The sequence below is a fragment of the Meleagris gallopavo genome, chromosome 1 (genome assembly GCF_905368555.1).
Source record: "Meleagris gallopavo chromosome 1, MGAL_WU_HG_1.1, whole genome shotgun sequence".
NCBI lineage: Eukaryota > Metazoa > Chordata > Aves > Galliformes > Phasianidae > Meleagris > Meleagris gallopavo.
In genome coordinates, this window is record NC_139404.1 from 100,446,925 (window position 1) to 100,459,112 (window position 12,188).

Below are 12,188 nucleotides of genomic sequence, written 5' to 3' on the forward strand. Positions count from 1 at the left end.
CCCAGCACAGCAGTTACACCTTCAAGAACAGATTTGCAGACTTGTAGCCTGCATCAGTGCTTCCTTTAAAACAACTGACTTAGTAACTCCTAAAAATGGAGATATGCTATGAGATAATTAAATGTAGGAAATATGGCTGCTCTAAATCTCACCTTAGGGGTTTAACTGCTAGTCTATATTTTGAAAGAAATAGTGATTATCCCACCTTCTCAAAAGTGCTCTCTCATTTAAGCTCTTCATTTATCTAATAAATACTTTTGACATAATATCAGGATGTATAAATGTAAGGAAAGTGCACCATGGGTAGATGTTTGTTAACTTTGGTAAGACAGTATCAGTTTTAATAGTCTAGGAAACCTATTTTTCTGGTATTTTAGAAATTTCAGAGAAGCACTGAATGGCTTGAGTTGGAAGAGACCTTAAAGATCATCCAGTTCCAACCTCCTTGCCATGAGCAGGGTTGCCACACACCAGATCAGGTTGCCCAGGACACTATCATGCTCTTTTAATTTTATAAGTTCAAATAAATGTTTCTCAGAATATGGTTTTCTAGGATGTTGACAGGGAGGTTTCAAGAATAGCATTTACTATATTTAACATTTTAATAAATTTTTCCAAAGATATTTACTTCTGATTATCTGATAATTTTTAAAGGAATTTCCACTGAGTTGTTGAAAACTACAATAGAATGGAATGGAACAGAACTGGAAAAAAAAAAAAAAAAAAAAAAAGACCAGAAAAATTTAGAAAGGGTCTTGAAAGATTATTGAGTTCAATTGCCTGACCACTTCAGGGCTAATGAATAGTTAAAGCAGATTATTAAGGGCATTATTCAAATGCTTCTTGAATGCTGACAAGCATGAGACATCAACCACTTCATTAAGAAGCCTGTTCCAATTTCTGAGCACCCTCAAAGTAAAGAAATTCGGCCTAATGCCCTCTCTGAACCTTTCCTGGTGCAGTAGTTTTAATACGTCCTGTCATTATTACCAGGGAAAGGAGCTAAGCCCCTCCTGTACACTTCTCCTCTTCAGGAATTTGTAGAGAGCAATGAGATCACCTCTTGGGCTCCTTTTCTCCAGCCTAGACAAATCAAGTTTCTTCAGACTTTCCTCATAGAATTTGCCTTCCTTTTACCAGTTCTGTTGCCCACTGTGTGCATTAAAGTAGCTTGCCATCCTTTTTATACTGTGGAAAGCAGAACCGCACACCATATTCAAGGTAAGGCTGTATCAACGGGGAAATCACCTCTTTTGATCAGCTGTACTCTGTTCCGTGCACTCCAGCACATGATTTGCCTCTTGGCTGACTGGGCACACTGCCGGCTCGCACTGAGCCTGCTGCCACCTGCACTCCCATATGGCTTTCTGCTGCACTACTTTCCAGCCACGCATCTCCCAGTCTGTATCTCTGTCTGGTATTACTCCATCTCAGTTGCAGAACCCAGCACTTTCTTTTGCTGAACTTCACGCTGCTGACAATTGCCCAGTGCTAAAACCTATCTATATCTCTCTTCAAAGCCTCTCATCCTTTCAGAAGCCAACAGCATCTCATAGGTTAGTATGATTAGCAAATCTGCGAATTCATTCCACTCCTGAATCCAGATCATTGATAATAATATTTAACAGGATTGGCCCAAGGATTGAGAACTGAGAAACACTGGTAGTGACTGGCCACCAGACTAATATAGCTCCATTTGCTACAACTTTTTGAATCCTATCATCAAATCAGTTCATTGCCTAGCATAGCATGAACCTGATTGTCTCACCTGTTTGTTGGACAATTTGTCCAGAAAGATGCTGTGAGAGATGTTTATCAAAGATCTTTCTAAAATATAGGAAGATTATATCCACCACCTTCCCTTCACCCACAAAGCGAATGATCTTATTCTGGGAGATCAAACTACTTAGGCAAGACTTCACTTTGATGAACCCATGCTGACCATGCCTGATCACAGCGTTGTTCTTTTATTGCATTTCAATGTTCCCAATCTTCTCCATAACTTGTCCTGAGATTGTGTTTAAACTAACAGATCTGTGGTTTCGTGGGTCTTCTCTTCCACCATTGCTGTAGATTGGTATAGCATTGGCTATGAACATACTGATATGTTCTTTTACAAAACACTTATTTTTTGTAATGGTCCTGAAATATGTATTTCTTGCCTAAATCTGTATTACTTAAGTCTTTTCAAATTTAAGTGATCTTCCTCAATTTCCAGGGAGATTGAAAAAAATTTTGCATGGGTGTTCTATCAAAAAGCTACACTTTTTTACAATCATTTCTTCCCTGCCTGTTCGACCAGAAATCTGAGAATAAAATTTATTTCTAAAACAATCTCTGCTCTGTCAGCATAATCCCAGGATGTGTCTGTTTGCTGTACAGTAAACACCTGTGACTTTCTGGGGCTAGTGAAAACATTTATTTCTGCACTGTTCTTTATATTTTGATGAATAATGAAAATATACTTTTCAAAGCACTAGGACTAAGATTCCTCTTCCAAAGAATTTACAATACGAGGCACAAATTCCGGAATTCATATTATAATAGAACATAAAGTTTTTTTTTCCTTTTTTTTTTTTCCTTTTTTTTTTTTTTTTAATCTTCCTACTGGAGGCAAAGCCGGCTTCAAATAGAGAACAGCCAAAATATGCTGCTACTGAGAGCATTTAAGGTTGTTATCCAGAGTTTGGACATAAAACTTTATTATACATCATTTGAAGCAGTGAATTAACCAGTCTCCTACACAGAAAGGCCAAGGAATGCAGCCCCATTGTTCCAGAATTGGAGATCTCCCAGGGCCAGGATGTTTACCGCCAAACAGACAGAGCCCATTGCCTGTGTGCTATACAGCTTGCAGCTAGCTGTAGGAGGAGATCTGTCAGAGATGAGCAGGCAGGCCCCTTGCTCCAGTGACAAGACATCAAGCACTATAGCAAAGGCTTCCCCTGTAGCACCATGCTAACAATAAATGATTATGTGGCCTCTATGAGTCAGTGGCCAGCGGAAATAAGCTCGCCTAGTGCAGCGTCTCCAAATGTCACAAAATATTTCTGCTCCATATGGTCAGTGCACTCTTTCTTTGTGAAAATATACCCACACAAAATTCACAAAAGTACCCCACTAACTTCAAATGATGTGTGTGTAAAAAGGAGGAAAAATAAGAACTGTAACTTCATACCATTATCATGCTTTTTCATGTTGGTCTGGATTGGCGTGAGAAGATGATCCATACAATTCACTTGTTTGGTTGGCTTTCTGTACAACTAATAATAGAATTATCCCTTTTTAAAAGGACTTTAAAAAAAAAAAAAAAAGGTAAGACAAAAGTAAAATTCTTTCATTTTCAGTAACCCCCGTGAATTATCCTTTTTTTTTTTTTTTTTTTTTTTAAGGGGTAAGGTGCATTAAAAATTTTAAAAAGAATAATTTAAAAATCAGCAATTGAAATTACACATTGCATTCTCACCTTGAAGGAGATATTTTAGTCTAAATATTGACAAAGTAGACCTTGGACCAGTCCAAGCAGAACAAAAATAAAAGGGAAAATGGTCCCATTTGGAGTCTCTGGCAGAAATTCTAGAAGAAACTTGAGGTTGACCCCTAGGATTTTGAAGATGAGGATACAGAAGATGACTGCTATACTTCAAATGAAAAAGAGAGATTGGCAGCATGCAAAGAGGTCTGAGCTGCTTCAGAAGTTTACTAAAGCACAGCTCCCATCTACCTATGCTGGGCTGGATGTTTAAAGATACGGTCCCTCCACATGTCATGAAACTGATACTGTGTGGAGTAAGTGGATTAAATGGATCACACTGATCACACAACAAGCTGGAGCAGGAAATCCCAATCATCCAGGAATCTCAGAAGTGATTATGGAATGGTCCGAAGGCAAAGATCTTGGAATACTGCCAGATGAAGAAGTGATGCATGCTGAAGAGTCCCCACTGTATAATAAACTGCCAGAGAATGAGAAGCAAGATGCCTTGTTCACTGACGGGTCCTGTCAGACTGTGGGAGTCAAAGATGACAGGCTGATGTATATAGTCCTACTCGACAAGTTGCAGAGACTCAGAAAAAGGCAAGCCTATCAGTGGATTGCTTTTTTTCAAGGACCTGGATGCACTTAGTGGGCAATGTAGAAGAATGGATAAGTTCAATATGTACCTCAAGGCAATTTGAAATTGGGTGAGAATAAACAATTATTTGAACTGTATGAAGTTAGTTGCTACATCATCATTAGTATGGTTTCTACATGTCATATTGATGGGCTTACAGTTAGATTTACCCAGATGAATGAAGAATGAATTCTGATGGAAGAAAGCACAGCGCAGCGGTGATGGAATCAGAATGGAATCAGAACTGGATTTAGCATGCAACAATCCATTATAATGCAGCCTCTTTCCTGTCTTGAAGGACTGCTATGACAGATGAAGACCAGAGTTATGGACTAAACAAATTTAACTGATATTTTACAGGGATAGCCCAAAGAGGAAATGATTCCTGTGTTTTTGTATTGAAAGATAGGAAAGGTGGTAATTAATCGGTATCTATTGGAAAGTGTGGGGCCTGAGCATGATGTACATGGTACGGAATAAGGGAATGGATATTGTTCTGGGTTTGACTGAGATAATTTTTTTCATAGTGGCTGGTATGATACCATGTTTTGGATTTACAAGAAAAAAGTAATGTTGATATCACACGGATGGTTTAGTTGTTGTTGAGCAGTGCTTACATAAGTCAAGGCCTTTTCATCTTCTCAGGCTGACTTGGAGCTAGGGGTGCACAAGGAGCTGGAAGAACAACTAATTGAAACTGACCAAAGTGATAACCCATATCATATGGTACTGTGCTCAGCAGTAAAATTGCAGAGTCAGCTGGAAAGCAAGAGAGTACTTTATTTGGAAAAATATATTGTAGTGCAGTCTGTGATGAGTCTCACAAAAGTAGTATTTGTCCAGGTTGGATATTAGGAAAAATTTATTATCCAAAAGAGTAGTCCCGTTTTGGAACAGGCTGCCAAGGCAAGTTGTAGAATTACTGTCCCTGGAGGTGTTGTAGAAATGTGTAGATATGGCACTTAGGGACCTGGCAAGTGGGCATGGTGGTGATGAGCTGATAGTCAAACTAGATGATTTCAGAGGTCTTTTCCAACCTCAATGATTCTATGATTCTATATACCATTTGCTAACTAAACTCTGCTTTTTCTCATCTTTTTATTTTGAAATCTCTAATACACGGTGCATGGGGACAATAAGCTACTTGTTTGATAGCCATAGATAGAGCAATCTAGTTTCCTTTGCTCTCTTACGGTAATTAATAGCAGAATCAAAGACAAACATAAAGAAATAAACAACAGGGGAAAAAAAACACTTGTATTTCCAAATGTTTGTCTGAGTTTGATAAGTCAAAATATCTTAAGTATACAAGATGAATATAATAGCAATATGGTCTGTGCTATAAACAGAGAAAAGCATTGGAGAAATTATTTATATTATACTAAAAAAATGTAATAATTTTGTTTGTTTTAGTAAAGTCAATTGTAATTGTAATTCAAAGCGAAAGTGACACACCTGAAGTTCACTTTAATTTAAGATATACTTAGGGTTTAATAAAAAGTGTTTTCTACAGGAAAATACTAAGAAAGAAAAATACAGAAATCGAATGTGATTACAGAGAAAATAATATCAAATGGTTTAGATTTAACATTAATGTTTAGCATTGTATATCAACCTAGAAATCCTGTTATCAGTTTCATATGGACAGAACATTCTGTATGCATGAGGCCAAATTATTATGATCCACAGATGACATAATTAGGCTTTTTTGCTTCTACAGTAGGTTACTTGGCATAAGAGTATTTCTAAGAATATTCATGAAAGCAAGTTTAATTATGGAAATTATAACATATTCTATAGTTTCTTGCATGCTTTAGTGTCTGAATTAAAACCCACCATGTCATTAAGACTGCTTTAGTATAAAAAGTTAAAGATGCATTGAAGGGCTTAGTTGAATTACAAGGCAGAAAGTCAGAAAAACAAGATTGAGAATGTGCCTGGATCACAGAATCACAGAATTCTAGAGGTTGAAAGGGATCTCTAGAGAACAGAGTCCAACTCTGTGAGAACAGAGTCCAACTACCTGCTAAAGCAGGTTTCCTACAGCACATCACACATGAAGGCGTACAGATCAGTCTTGAATATCTTCAGAGAAGGGCACTCCACAACCTCTCTGGACAGCCTACTCCAAAGTATCATCAGTCTCACAATAAAGTTTTTCTTGTGATAGTGTGGAACTTCCTGTGTTCCAGTTTCTTACCACTGCCCCTTGTTCTATCGCTGCACACCACAGAAAACAGTCCAACACATAAACTTGACTCCCACACCTTAGGTATTTACGAAGCTATGAGATCACCTCTCAGGCGTTTCCTCTTCTGATGGAACAGTCCCTCAGTCTTTCCTCTTAACTGAGATGCTCCAGACTGTTTTTGCTTCGGCAGCACATATACTAAAATCGGAACAATACAGGGAAGATTAGTGTACAAGGATGACATGCAAATTTGTGAAGCATTCCATATTTTCCTTCTACTGGAGAAGGTGGCAGCCTGTGGCTTGGACAGGTACATCCTTTGCTGAGTAAAGAACTGTCTGGAGGGCTGGCCCCAGAGAGCAGTGATGAGCAGAGTTAGATACAGCTGATGGCCAATCATGAGTGGTGCTCTCCAGAGTTTGGTAGTGGGGTCTGTCCTATGCAATATATGTACTGATGACCTGGAAAAGGGGATTGAGTGAACCCTCAGTTGCAGATGGCACAAAACTGGAAGGAAATGTTAACCTGCCTGAGCATAGGAATGCCCTTCAGAGGAATCTGGACAGACTGAATATCATAGCTGGACTGAGGTCATTGGGATGAAGTCCAACATGACCAAGTGTCAGGTCCTGCACTTTGGCCACAGCAACCCCAGGCAATGTTACAGGCTTGGGTCAGAGTGACTGGAAGACTGTGTAGAGGAAATGGACTTGGGGATGTTGGTCAACTGTTGGCTGAACATGAGCCAGTAGTATGCCCATGTGGCCAAGAAAGCCAATGGCATCCTGGCTTTTATCAGAAATAGAGTAGCCAGCAGGAGCAAGGAAGTTATCATCCCTCTGTACTTAGCACTGCAAAGTTGCATCTTGAGTACAGCATTCTGTTTTGGGCCCGTCACTACAAAAAAGACATTGAGACCCTGGAGTACGTCCAGAGAAAGGCAACAAAGCTGGTGAGGGGTCTGGAGCACAAGTCTTATGAGGAGCAGTTGAGGGAATTGGGATTATTTGATCTGGAGAACAGGAGACTTAGAGGAGACCTTACTGCTCTCTATAGTTACATGAAAGGAGATACTGTGGGGAGGTGGAGGTTGGCCTCTTCTCCTGCATAACTAGAGATAGGATGACAGGTTTGCAGCAGAGGAGGTTTAGGTTGGATATTAGGAAAATTTTCTCCTCTGAAGGAGCAGAAAACTGCTGGCTCATGGCCAACATGTTGTCCACCAGAACATCAAAGTCCTTCTCTGAAGAGCTCCTCTTCAGCAGGTCAGCCCCTAATCTGTACTGACGCATGGGGTTATTCCTCCCCATGTGTAGGACTTCGCACTTGCCCTTGTTGAACCACATCAGGTTCCTCTCTGCCCGGCAAGGTGAGGCAGATTTTGTGTCAACTACAGACAAAACTGACTTAAGTTACGCAATTCTTGCTTATTTCCTATCTTTTCTATCACCGTCCTCCCCTTCCCCATCTCCTTGATTAAGATTTGTAATAAACTGGTCGGACCAACATTTGAACCATTGTTTCTTAATCTCACGCTGAGTATACGTATATCAAAGAACCTCCTCTCCCTCCTATAAATTGGAGCAAGATAGCTCCCCACATCCCACAGCTCCTTCAGGGCTTATTCAGGCTTATTCATCTGCTCTGGTATGTGTCCTCCATTCACTCTGGTGCTCGTCCCCTCCTGTTTCTCTCTGATCATAGTGTTCCATTTATTGTACTCCCCTGTTTTTGTCCTTTCTTTTCCTTTCTCTGTGCAGTAGTTTCTGCCCTTCCCTCCCCAGGCTTTCCCCAGCCCCCATGGTGGCTGCTGGGCCCAGCCCTAAGCTGACCCATGGAGCCAGCTGGAACCATCTGTCTTATACAATGGGGCAGCACCAGCCTTGTCTCATGCTGCTGCCCCACAGCCCCCTAACTCTCCATAAAGAAGAGTAAAAATAGTACGTGTCTGTCTACTCTTTTTTGGCACACATATCTATACAGATAATGTATCTTCTTCCTATATGCAAGGGAAATACAGAAGAGAAAATTTGAATGAGCATAAATGCACACACCAGGAGACATCTCATTCTACAAAAATGCATACAGAGAAAAATTTACAACTTGGAAACATGATCATGAAAAAGACAGATATATATTCATTGAACTTGTTCCATTTCATAGCTCAGTCATTGACATCTGTGAACCAAACTGACAAGATTTTACATTTTTATAGTCTAATGCTGTATTCTACATATTTGTATACTATGGCAGTTTCTATGCTGTGGTGGAAAAGGTTCCAGTTCCTTGTCAAACCCATATCTCTAGTAAAGGTTTATTTCATATATAAACAAAGTGTGGAATTAAGAGTTCTGTTGAAAGAGATCACTTCAGATGATTACCTCTATAAATTCTCTTTTTCACAGAACATATTTCATTCTACTCAAAGTCAGAACAAAGCTAAAATGTCCTACCAAAATGTCTCACTGGTATTTTGTACTTTATGAACTGTCAGTATGATATAATGTAAAATCAGAAACACATATATAACTATATCACAACCCACTGGAACGGAAAATCTGCAGAGAAAGCACTGGAAAGAAATTAAAGAGAATGACATAAAATATAAAATTGAATGAAAGATGTGACTGGTAATCTGTGCTGTTGACGAAAGCCTATTTTCAATCCAACTAACTTTTTCCCTTTCTCTAAAATGAAATGAAAGATCATTATAGATAATAATTTCCCTCCCCCACAGCCCACTGCTGGACAAAAAGGAATGGCATTAGACAGGGTGTTTAAGGTCTCGTGGAAGTCAAAGATCTCACACTGCTCTGACAGCAAATGGCTGGAAGGCTGACCCTCTCACCCCTCATGGCCCAGGGGTTTACCACCCGGTGAGGAGACTTAAAAGCCATCTGCTGGAGTACTAGCTCTCTCTGGGCACTTTAACAGGGGGTTGGGCTTGGGACAGCTAAATGTATTGGCAAAGTGTTGCCATTCCTTTTCTAGGAGATGGCTCTAGCTCATATACTTCATATGCTACTTTAAATTCTGCCAAGCCCCAAGGTCACCCTAACACTGGCCTTATAATCTGTGAGCCATAACTAACACCTCTGCAGTCTTGCTCTACTGCACTCAACAGATATCAGGTGAAGTAAAAAATCTGTCCCTACATTTAGGAAGCATAATCTTCATGTCATTAAGTAGAAGGATCTCCTGAAATATGATAACATTTTCATTCTTATGACATACTTAAACATACTCCCTTACAATCCCCTGAAATAAGAGTTCATATAGTTTCCTTTCCAACAAAATATTCCCCCCCCCTTGCCCCTTTTCACTCTTCCAACTGCATCATCCTGTAGGGTTTTTTATATCTCAGTAGGCAGATGGAAATAATACTAATTCTTTATGTTGGTAGCAGACTATATAACTCTAGACTATAAAACAATATATATGCTCATTTGTTTTCAAACATCATTTTCTCCTAGCCATACTTATTCCCGTGGAAAAGAACATAAAGCCAGACTGAATGAGTTTACAAGATAAGCAAATGTGGATGACATTTGGCCATGTCACAGCCATTATGTTGATCGAAACCTAGATTAATTCCATGATATTGTTCTGCAATGACATGCCACCAGCCTTGAATTCCAGTTGAGTACAGATTACTAAATAAGGGCAGAAAAGGACAGGTACTGCAGCAGGACACATCTAGAGATTTCAAGATGAAAGAAATTTTGAAATAGATTGATTGAATAAGGGGGGGGGGGAAAAGAAAAATAAAAAAAAAGAGAGAAAAAAAAAAGAGAAGAAAGAAGAAGAATAAAAATGCAACAACTGCTGGAGGTTTAAGCAATTTTTATGTTTTGAGGATATTTCCATACTTCCTTTTATTCCCGAGGAAAAAAAAAATATCAAACTATTGTTGCTTGATTTCATTCACTGAACAAATTGAAGTTTTTAATACTTCACTATGTCATCTGCTATCTACTTTCAGAGCAAGTAAACAAATCTGTAAATGCAATTCAGGAGTGTGATCTGTATCACGTGAATTAAAACATTCTGAAGAGTAACAACACATTATACAGTCTACTGATAGATACTATTCCATGCTGTCCATAAAAAAAACACCTAAAGCAACTTGCCCTTCTGGTTAGATTATATTATTAATAAGGCACACAAATAAGAAAAATTCTAAAGCATAAGTTTAGTTTTGTTTCTAAAATCAAGGATAGGTCTTTTTTAAGCTCTTGTGACATAAAGGAAACAAATACTTGTTATATTTCCAAATGTCAAAGTGGTTTGGGTAGACTCACTCCAAAAAATAACATCTAAAAGTTTCCTGCAGTGCACAGTTTTCATCCATTAACTAACCTAACCTAACCTAACCACAGCTTTCCCTGGAGGAACTACAGTCTGAATCAAAGTAAAGAAACTGCAAATGCTTCATATGATCTCCTTGTCATGGCCATTCTTTAAAATTCTTCCTAAATTTTTTCATTAGTATAAGAAAATAGCAATGCCCTTCAGAGTTCTCATGGACCCAGCTACACTAGTGCTTCTCTTTAAAGTCTGGATCTGCATCACAAGACTTCTTGATTCCATTAAGAACCAGTATAGAAGTTGGAAAACATCAGTAAACATTAGTAGAACACCTGAGTTTTGCAAGCATAAGGACTTTTTATTTTCTGAGGCAATCAGCACCACTACAGGTATGTTCTACATCAGAGTGGGAAACTGTGACTGTGAGTGGTGGGTCCTGAAAATGGGGAGATCCCAGAGCAAGGAGAAAGCAATCCAGGGCTGCTGAGAGCTGCCTGGAGCCTCCAGTCTTCACAAGAGCAGATGACATGATGGGGGCAGGGCCAAGAGCAGCAGCAGAACATCCCTAGATATACAAAGTGTGCAGTGACCAGGAATATGGCAAGTAGGACAGGCAGTAAGAGCATGGCACTGCAATTCATGCAGGAGGGAGCAAAACTCCAATGAAAAAATGTGGTGACCTCCTGCCTCAGTGATTGATCTGAAGCAGAAACGCAGACAGAAGAGTCACAGTTTTTCTGGGTTGATGCATGGATCCAGACAGACCTCACGAAGAGCTGCCCAGACCTTCAGTTATGGGGAACTTCAGAATCTGGAAGTTCCCCAGAGATTGGAGGAAAGATTGAGGTGTCAAGGTTGCAAATGTGCCTAGCTGACAAATTTTCTGAGCAGGTGGCCAAGTTACAAGAGGAAATCACAAGGTTGAAAGCCTCTGGCAATGAGAGAGATTGATGTGTGACACGAGCAGACTGACAGCCTTGACTTAAGCAAGGGAGACTTGCTTCCCACCCTTCCTGCAAGGGAGAGAAGCTAAGCAAACTTTCAGCCATGAAGAGACAGACTGCAAACACATGCAAGATGAGGGAGACTGCACTCTCATCTCTGCTCAGAGAAAGGGAAGGAGTCTCTCCCCTTTCCCCTGAAGTCCTCCTAAGCAACAGGTACAAATCTCTGGGGATTGGAAAAGGAGATGGTGGAGATAATGGTTCAAATCCAGAAAGGGGCAATTATGTTATCATGGCCCAACCAAGGATCTGAGTCAGAACCAGTGTTGCCAAAAAAAAAAATGCAAAGAATCTTTGTTACTGAGGACTCCTCACTGAGGAGCACTTAGGCAGCCATTTGGCACCTGGATAATCTCTCTTGAGAGGTTTGCTACCTGCCAGGGACCCTCATTCAGGACATTAGGAAGAGGCTACCAGGTACAGTAAAGCCAGAGGACTACTCTCCATTCGTTGTCTTTCAAGCTGGATCATCAGCTGATCAAGAAGGGCAAGAATATATTGGACAGCAGACTGGTTGGGCTGATCAGCAGAACTCTAAACTAGAATTGATGAGGGAAAAGGATGTACTTC

General features: G+C 39.8%; 1 pseudogene; it reads left to right on the forward strand.

Moving 5' to 3' along the window:
• The first annotated feature begins 6,480 nt into the window (after positions 1-6,480).
• On the forward strand, positions 6,481-6,578 carry LOC116216225 (U6 spliceosomal RNA; annotated as a pseudogene).
• Positions 6,579-12,188: the final 5,610 nt, after the last annotated feature.